This window comes from Mixophyes fleayi, chromosome 9, assembly GCF_038048845.1.
Source record: "Mixophyes fleayi isolate aMixFle1 chromosome 9, aMixFle1.hap1, whole genome shotgun sequence".
In the NCBI taxonomy this organism is placed as follows: Eukaryota; Metazoa; Chordata; class Amphibia; order Anura; family Limnodynastidae; genus Mixophyes; species Mixophyes fleayi.
The window spans coordinates 56,053,415-56,063,237 of NC_134410.1; the positions used below are offsets into that span (position 1 = coordinate 56,053,415).

The window sequence follows — 9,823 nt, forward strand, 5'->3', positions numbered from 1 at the left end:
AGTTCCCCACAAAGCGAGGGAAAGGAGATTTCGGTCTTGCTGTCTTCACCGCCTCCCAGTATCTTTTGCAGATGGCAATGGAGGCGAAGGTGACATAGAAGATGTCCCTGATGTTGTTCTGGATGCTAAGGGTTTCAGCCTTCGAGAAGCCTTGATCAAGGTCTCTTCCGTCATGTCTGGCACCCTTCCGTCCACCTCCTTGAGCTTCAGGACGAAGCTCTGCCTCATCCAGGGTTCCAAGGTGGGGGTTCTCTGGGTGGCATCCTGGCATGGCTTTCCTTGTCCTGGGGCAGCTGGGGCGGTGGAGGCAGAGGTTCCAGCCTCAGGGAGAGGCTTTGGTGCAGTGGTCTTTTCTCCCTTCTTCCTAGGGACAGGAGCAGGGGTGAAGGCAGGAGCTGCAGCAGCTGAAGACATCTTCCTAGCTCCTCGTCCCGGGGCAGAAGGGCTTGAAAAGCTGGTCTGGAGGGCGAACCTCTTCAAGGGGGCGGAGCTATACAGATTTCTACCTGCTGCGCAGATAAGAGCAGTATCTTCAGCTGAGAAGAGAGGTTCTTCTGCTGGGCTTGATCCCGAAGTCCTCCCAAGTAGAGAGCAGGGCAGGATCTCCAGAAGAGAAGAAGGCTTCTTCAGCAGGAGTTGATCCCGCAGTTTACTTCCAGCAGGTAGGATCTAACAGGCATAAGAAGTAAGATGCAGCACAGTCTTAACAGTTTGGACCTTCACCAGTGTGATCATGCTATGAAATAAGCCACGATCAGCATTACGACCACCGGGTGTTGAGCCTGATAAGAACAGATACTACACTTGATCTTAGCCAAAGATGCAACACAGTTGTAAACAGTTTGAAACCTCACCAGTGTTAGATCATGCTATGCAACGAGCCACGATCAGCATTACGACCACCGGGTGTTGGGCCTGATAAGAACAGATACTACACTTGATCTTAGCCAAAAGGCCGAGAAGCAATTATCTCTCCATTACCCCACTAGCTTAAGGAGTTACAATCACCTGGCTATCCGGACCTGACGACCCGTGGATCTGCCAATGTATTTCACTGGTAGAGAACTGCGAACTTTAAAAAACAGCCACCCTGCAGCTTCCAGTCCCAGAATGAATATCCCCCTCCCCCTGGAGTGGCTCCTTATATCTATGGTCTAATTTCCACAAAGCTTTCCCCTCTCTCGGCAAACACCTGGGCCTTTTCTTGTTAAACATTGGTCAGTGGTGGACTAGGGGGGGTTGGAGAGGGGAGTGAAAATGAGCTGTCCTTCCACAAAACCTCCCCTGCTAGAGGGCCTGTCTGGACTAGTCTTATGAGAACAATGGACACTAATTAGTTTCCCCCCTCCAGTATCTTGCAACCTGATCCCTACCCATAACTCCTTGGCTTCACTTTATGGACAATAAATAACAACCTCACTGCCACATCACCAATATACAATAAACAATATACATATTTACAATGAACTACAATGTCCCCTTATTCACATGTAATTAGACACTGCAGTTGTAGTCTGTTGAGCTGGGGAACAAAAGCAAGGGCTAATAAAAGTACTTGATAAAATTCACATTATGTGAGAAACGAGGAACAGGATGGTTACAATGGTATCAAACTTGTTTCGTCATAGTAGATGATATGAAGATATGGAAAATAAAATGATAGGGATAACAGTGTAAATATAATATTATGATACAATAAGGGTGTAAAGTAGATGTAGAAATAGCATAAAGTAAAAAATGGTAAAAGTGATAAAAATCAACAGAATAAAAACACAAAGATAAAATATGGTAAAAATGAAATAAAAAACACAGATAAGCTGTAATTTTATAGATGCAAGCATGGGCGTTCACAGTTTGTATGGACCAATCATGGCAGCTACAGCTGCAGAGTGAAACATTTTGCAAGAACATTCATTTGTGTATAATAACTGTTGTGACTCTGCTTATACTTTGTATGTGGCAGCAGTACCTCAATTCCACCAGAGGTGGAATTGTTTTTGCCCCTGAACTCCACATAAGAAAGTACTCATTGGGAAGGTTCCTCTTAGTTATTGTCAAAATGTTGTCCATGCCGAAACTTGTCTTGAACAGATGGAGACAATGGGTATGGGTAGTTTTGTCAAGAATCTGTGTAATATTATCAGTGATCGTACTGTACCTTATGTCCTCCCAGATGATGTTTATTATGTTTGTGGGAGAAAGGCTTATTCCTGGTTAACTCAGAGTTCCAAGGGTTTATGCTTTTTAGGAAAACTGGTTTCCCGAGGTCATGACCATTACACATGATAAAATGATTGATATCCATAGGACTATATCACTATCATACATACACATACAGTATGAACATCGTGGCAAGAAAAATATGATTCCTGGTGAAGAACCCGTAGCTACAAAATTCATTAGTGAAACCATTGGTTTCCATGTTATGGTTGCATTAGATCCCACTAGGATCTCTCGGGGAACTTTAAATTTTAAGTATATACAGGACCTAGTTAAATTGATAGACAATATCACCGAGATGTATGATGACACTTTAAGGTATACGAATAAATGATCATGAATGGTATTGTCTGTGTAATGTAAATAGACCAGTTTGAACTAGTTCTAGGCGGGAAGATTAGTATTCATCTTCTGGAGAGCTGACCCCCACCCTTGGATCGCATTGTTTGAACTGGCCAATGACCTGCATTACACTGGACCTTCCTGAAGCCTGAACCCATGGAAACATGCCAAATCATCTGTATTGTTTTCACTGTATCACTGAGGGTATATAAGCAGGGGCTCTGGGACTAGCATGCAGTCTCTTTGACCACAGACTTCAGGATTGAATGACTGTAAACTGGACCCAGCACAGCGCAGCGTATGTATCGGCTGTACTTATTTATTGAATTGTTATTCTTTTGCTAATAAATCGCTTTGTGAGTTGGAACCATGCAAATAGCATAGACAATGATTTTTGGTAAACGATAAAATAACTTTAATACCCATATTGCTAGGCACTCTGCGCACACTTTGGCATTTATGCCTGTGACAGGATCGACCGCCTATGCCACGCTGTCTGTTGCTGCTGGGAACCGGCTGGGCTTACTTTGCCACCGTTCCCTTTCGTTATCCCAAATTCGCCTTCTTGCCGCAGTAGGAGGGGCTTACAAATGCTGCCACCCTTGGACTTCTTACCGGCATCTAGTATCGGGTTTCTTCTGGATAACTGACGCTGCAAGTGTACCCTATTACTGGTGTACCAGGGCTGGTACTCCTGACCTCTTACTATGGATCAGGGTTGCTGTGGATGGATCCCCCCTGGCCTATCACATTGACCAGGGCTGCAGGTTAGCAGGCAGAGCGATGGTACCGGAAAAGCTAAGTCCAAACCTCAGAAACAGCTGGGAACGGATTAGATTTTGGGTCTAATCTGTAGATCACAGGATTTTCAGCATGGAAGATATTTTCAAGCAGGTCTTTGAAGCAAGTGATGATTATTTGCAGTCACACTGATTGGAGGTACCAGTGCTAAGGTCAGATGAAATCAGAAGAACAACTTTTAATACAAAACAGTGCTGTTTTTATACACATTTGAGCGCAGCCTCACTGGATAAGCCAGCCCCCTTGAGGTCTGAGTTATTTTTTAGAATCAGGATGCAATTTGTTTATCCAAACATGGATTTACATGCAATTCAAAGCTAACAATATTTGCACTTATCTGTGATATCCTATAACTTTCTGTGATTTCCTGAACCACATGCAGTTTACAATGTTCAGAAAGGTTTGAACACTATGGACAAAAGGCCACACAGTAACGACCCCCTTGCTGGGCCTTTGGCCAGAGCAGGCATTTGACACTTCATCAAAAAATATAGTTAGCATTTCCTGCTATCAGAATCCCTCCCCACATATGCCTAATTGAAGATTACCTCTAGCAACTTTACAAACCCAACAATGACACTTCCATACAAAACACATCCCAATGTAACACAATAAGTGCATTTCTAATTATACATTGGTGCCTGCATCTCTGATTGAAATACATTTCTACAATAAATTATTTCCACATGATCCAGTCACAACGACTAATAAAGTTGTGTAGGACACAACAAGCCATCCACCTTGACAACTAGGTGCAATTTTATAGTGGAATGAAAAACTCTGCTCAATATACGAAAAGCATTTTCCAGACCTTTCCTCGCTCATGACAATCTATAATTAAAGATCCTCCTTCTTGTTGACAGATTTCTTTGTTGATAAGGTTTAAATACATTGGGGTGTAGCGCAAACGCTTCATCAGCTACAAAAACTAAATTTAGTCCATATTTTGTTTCACTTTGTGGTGGCAAGTTAAGTTCATTATTTTTAAGTTTGGCATGAAAAGGAGTCTGCTCCAATGTCCTGCCATCTGACACCTTTCCATTTTTTCCAATGTCCTCAAATAGGAATTCATAGTTGGCATTCACTATGGCCATCAGAATAATGCTGAAGAATCCCTTATAGATGTAGTAATAGGATCCACTTTTTGAGGGTGGCATAATTCTTACATGTTTGCCATCTATAGTACCGCCACAATTTGCGAAATTCCAAAGAGTTTCAAAATCTTCAGCACTAACTTGGAATTGCTCAACTGTCGCAGGAAACTGTAAGAGAAAGATTTTTGAAATGCTAAATCGGTACATGCATGTATTGTTATATTAACAATTGTACATTCTGTTTTTATTACACAGCCAGCTATCTTATCTAAAGCCGTATTCTGTGATGTGGAAGAGCAAGATGGCACAACACCACATGTCAGCCAGCTGCCAGTAGACAGCCAGGAGATCACAGATCTACCAACACAGTCACATGGGGATCAAAGTGATTCGACCACACAAGAGATGATAGTCTGCAACCCACTTGATGTCTAAATAACTAGACGAATTTGACCTCCTAGGAGCAATTCTTGCAAAAAAATAGAAATTCATGTAGAGAAATGCGTATAGAGATGGAACATGTATGACATAATTTGTAGGTCAACGAGGGGGGGGGGGGGAGGGGGGGGATCTCTCACAAGACACTATATTAACACAATCCCCCAAACACAGGAGTAAGGACATTTCAGGCCAGCCAAATAATATATATTTCGGCCACTACCACTCCACTACCAGCCTACAGGACTTCTACACCTATGGGTAGCACAAGTATGCTACAGTATACAGGGGGTCCATCACCATTGAAAAACTGAACATTTGCATTATGAACAGCTGTGATCCCCTTTGATTTTCTTTTGTTTTTTTTTGAATGCCACAGTTATTATATGGTTTGTGTGTGCCCTATTTAAGTTAAAATTATCGCTTTGCTTTTCCATCTTCAGTCTTATCTCTTGTCTGCATGCCAGAGATGGTCCTCATACCCCTCTACACCCAAAGCAATGTTTGCCCTCAATTCTCATAAATATTTGTTTCGCTTTCCCATCTTTAACCCATCTCTGATGAGCAGAGATGGGCTCCATATTCAGACAGCATATAGGCCAAAAGCAGTGCTTATCCATATCAACAGTTTTTTGTACTGTATATTGTGTGTGTGTGTGTGTGTGTGTGTGTGTGTGTGTGTGTGTGGTTTTTAGTATGTTAATTAATATGTTTAGTTTCTATTTTAATAAAAAAAAAAAAATTAAAAGAAAGACTATTTCTTTTAACAACCTTCATATATTGTCCACGCAGAACTTGTACGACAGTGTCACAGGTCTCAGGTATGATCAAACTCTTGAGGTGAAATTGCTGTGCTGTATTTGAGATCAGCCAGTGTCCTTCCTGTGGCCAAAAATCTCAGGGTAGCAACCAGTCTCTGCAGATATGGGTCTCCTTAAAAGGGTGTCCTACTTCTGGGTGAGTGGAGTGACAAGTTGGAGCAGTTCCTGTAATGTGTATTCATTCATCCTCAAGAAATTCTTGATGTCATCAGGGTTGTTGTCCCGTATCTCCTGTAGCAGGGGCATATGAAAAAAGAGTCTCTCCTCTTGAACCATTCTTTTTGGTCTAACAGGTCAGATTCTTTCTCTGGTTTCTTTTCCTCTGGTTCTGTGCTTGCAGTGTTCTTGCAATAGCGACTATCAAAAGACCACAAGCTTGCTGTGGTTCAATTCTGGCCATTATGTTTAAATAAACCGTAGCAAATGTGCAGTTGCAAACAAACATACACTATACACAAAGATGTGGTATAGAAGAAATGGCAATGACTTATTTCTTTTTCTGGAATCTGAGTTTGTGGGAGCTTTTGCCGGTGATGTTCAACCCTATATTTAAATTTATTTCGCTTATTGCTACAGGGAGGCCAAATATAGTTTCAGTGTGTGTATAGAGTCAACATTATGACTGACCAAACCGCTGGCCGGACGGTTAGTTGGGCAAAAATCATTTAAAACGTGTATAGTGTGTATGCATGTATCGACCGACTGATCGGAACTTCAGTTGTAGGTACAATCATTGTAGATAGCACATTGGTCGGATCATTCTGTAGTGTGTACAGCCAAAGTGTTTGGGGTTGCTTTTTTCTGATCGTATAAAGTTCTGTGCTGGTAAATATTGACTATTACATAGCAGATTCGTGTTAGAAATATAGAATGTCAAATGTTTTTCTCTGTCTTATTAATGTAGAATCTCTGTGTGCCAATCCATTGTGTCTCTAAAAACCTTGCATACTAGTTAAGTCTTATTTTGTGATATCTCCTGCTATAGTGTACTTACTAAATAGGTGATAATATAAATCCGTGGTGTGTTACTTTGCATTGCGTTCAATGGAAGCATTTGCTTCCATAGTCTGTCCAGTGTATGACAAAACAAACATAAGTACACAACAACTTTTGTCATAGAGATTAAGAACTAAAGTTTAATTCATTTTGTGCTAAATGCAGTACAGGGTAACACAATACCAGTGCATGTTAAATTGCCCATGACTATTCACTTATTTAGCCTGATTTTAGCTATTGAAAGCTGGTCAAATATGTGCTTAGCCAAACATTCAGGTCAAGTGCTAAGCGATGGGATCACTGTCCAAATTCAGTGGTCAATTGGACAAGATTTGTCCGTTTGGCTTTCAAACTTTACCACCAGATCACTTCCAGCTTACAGACTAAGCAGTTAGGTCACTTACACTGAGCCTGTTACTGTGATCAGAGGATTACTGCACACACAGGACGATAGTAGTAATCTTCTACATTTCCAGAGATACCCAAGTATGGTGCACTCAATTTTTTCAGACTGTGAATAAACATAAATAAGTGTAACACATTCAACTGTTAACATAATCTTTATCATCCTACCCAGAGTGTGATGGCAAGGAAAGCATCATGAAAGCACATTGGGGCCCCTGGCAATACCCCTTAGAAATACCTGTAAAGTCCCTATGCTGTGTCCTAACCAGAAATATATATTACAAAACTGGACTGTGTGATACTTTTGACTAGGATAACCCAAGTCCTCACCTCTAGATTTTATCTAAGTCTGTCATAGTGTGCAGCCACACTACTGGTATTTCACTCTCATACATTTAGCTAAAATCTAAGCACTCTTTTTCTCAAAATCAACACATGCTCTGCCATTGCACTCAAGTTGCCTCTTCCTTCTTTCTTACTGACTCTTAGAACTCCTCTCGTTTCTTTACCCGCGGAGTAACCTTAACTCATACATCACAAAGGAGCATTATATACATATAATATATACTAATACCATCATGAAAGCTATGTTTAAATATAAATGCTACAAAATTATGACGGCATTGTCCCTTTGATATTTTATGGTTTTCAGACACATTGCAAGATCCAACTAATATTTTCTGTTAAATGAGATTTGTATCACACCAGAGTTGCACAACTAAGGATTCGTACCCACTGGCATTTTTTAAAGGCATTTTGCATATATCTTTAATGCATGCATGTAAATAAAATTGCAAGCAATTTTCTCTCTTTTTCTTTTTAGTTTAGTTAAGTTACACCAGTATTGCACAAAGAACTCATAACCATTGGCATTTTTTAAATGCATTTTACATGTATTACATTTTTAACACATGCAAACTGAATGTAAATGGGTTGTTTCTACTGTTTCTATATCCATAAAAATTGTCACTGCTGCTGGTCTCCCTGTGAAAACTCCTGTGATCTGATCCTGACTTTCTCCCTGGTATTTGACTCCTGCTTATTCTTGCGCTTTGCACCTCCTTTTGTGACCCAGACCCCAGTTTTGTGTGACTTTGCTCCTGCTTGCTCCTTTTTATTATTGTGGATCGCTCTACTTTTGGCCATTGGCTTGCCTGATTCTTTCATGAATCATCCAGAGCCTCCAGACATCCTATACCTGCAGTCACCTGTCAAATTTGGAAAATCAGAGTATTTAGCTTCCCAGCGCTGTCCCCGCACACTCCCTGCTGTGCAGGGGCGGTTGTCTTCCTTGCCAAAGGACAGGTTCAATAGCCGATTCACTGGAAAGGCTTTGGCGCCGAAGAGAGATCCTTGGTTTATGAGGAGGATATCCACACTCCTCGTCTCTTCGTTAAATTCATAAAGAGAGGTACCCAATGTTCTCTTCAGATGAGGAGGAGGGGAGGGAGTACTGTCAGACGCCGTCCCCACGCTCTCCCTGCTGTGCATGGATGGTCGTCTTCCGTTCTTACCTAGCAACGGGACATGACTTATACCCAGCAACTTCTGCATATGCGTACCCCTTTGCTAGGCAACAGGACGTGATTCTGCTTGGGAGCGGTCAGTGACATCACTGACCGCCGGGTCTCTAATTGGAATCCCTATATAAAGAGCACTCTGGCATCCTAATTATGCCAGAGTCCTAGAGTATTAGGTCCACCATAGCTCCAATGTTTCTACCAGTTCCAGTCCCCCTGTCCTGCTACCTCACTCCTATTCCAATTGGCTAGAGTACCCTGTTGTGACCTCGGTTCGAGTTTGACTTCTCCCTTTTTATCTGGATTTTGTCTGTGTTTCCTGACCGGGTCTGACCTTTGGCTTCCCTAACCACCCCAGGCTGGGGTGCATTACCCTGCATTCTCATTCGGTACTGGACCCCAGCCCGGCTTGACCTAGGATTGTCTGACCACTCTTCTTTCATTCATCTGTTTCTCCAGTGACTGACTTAGAGGACTGCAACCTGCACATTCCATGCTTCTACACAGTAGGAGCTCCGGTGCGCAATGAGCTTAGCGGTACTTCTATTTATAGTATTAGGTGTTTTCCCACGCTTTTGGGAGAATCCCCTAATACTATAAATAGACCTAGCGCAATGAGCTAAGCTCATTGCGTATCGGAGCTCCTACTAGGTAGGAGCCGTTTGTGGCGGCTCCTCCCTTTTTTTATTTTTCTTCAATCAAGCAAGAAAATTCAGGGATCTTATAAATATGGGGCCCCCCTGGCCGAAGAACAGAAGACTGGAAGCAACAATGGCCCTCCCCTGGGCAGAAGAACAGAATACATTACAAGCAGGACTTTTGGAATTACAAATTTATTTGGGACATGGTCAAGCATGGACTTTGATGACAGCCATTTTGGGATTAAAAGCTGCTGACAACAGATGAAAACTTCATTGGTGAGTATTTTGGGGATTTATTATTTTTAATAAAAATATCTGGTGTAAATGAGGGTGTTTACTGTCATTATTGTGGGTTTATTATTTTTAATAAATGTTAGTGGTTTTAACCAGGGTGTTGTGATTTTGTTAACATTTTATTTTGTGGAACTATATGTTCCAGCCATCCGTGGGTGTCAGGGCATGTTGGCACTGGGCTGGGAGACCCGAGGGGGGGGGGGGGCGGGCGCTTGTTTTTTCGGCAGACCCCACTCCCTAGGGAATCCAGC

General features: G+C 42.0%; 1 pseudogene; it reads right to left on the minus strand.

The window, feature by feature from the left end:
- Positions 1-835: 835 nt before the first annotated feature.
- Positions 836-967, minus strand: LOC142102623 (U2 spliceosomal RNA; annotated as a pseudogene).
- Between the last annotated feature and the right edge of the window lie 8,856 nt (positions 968-9,823).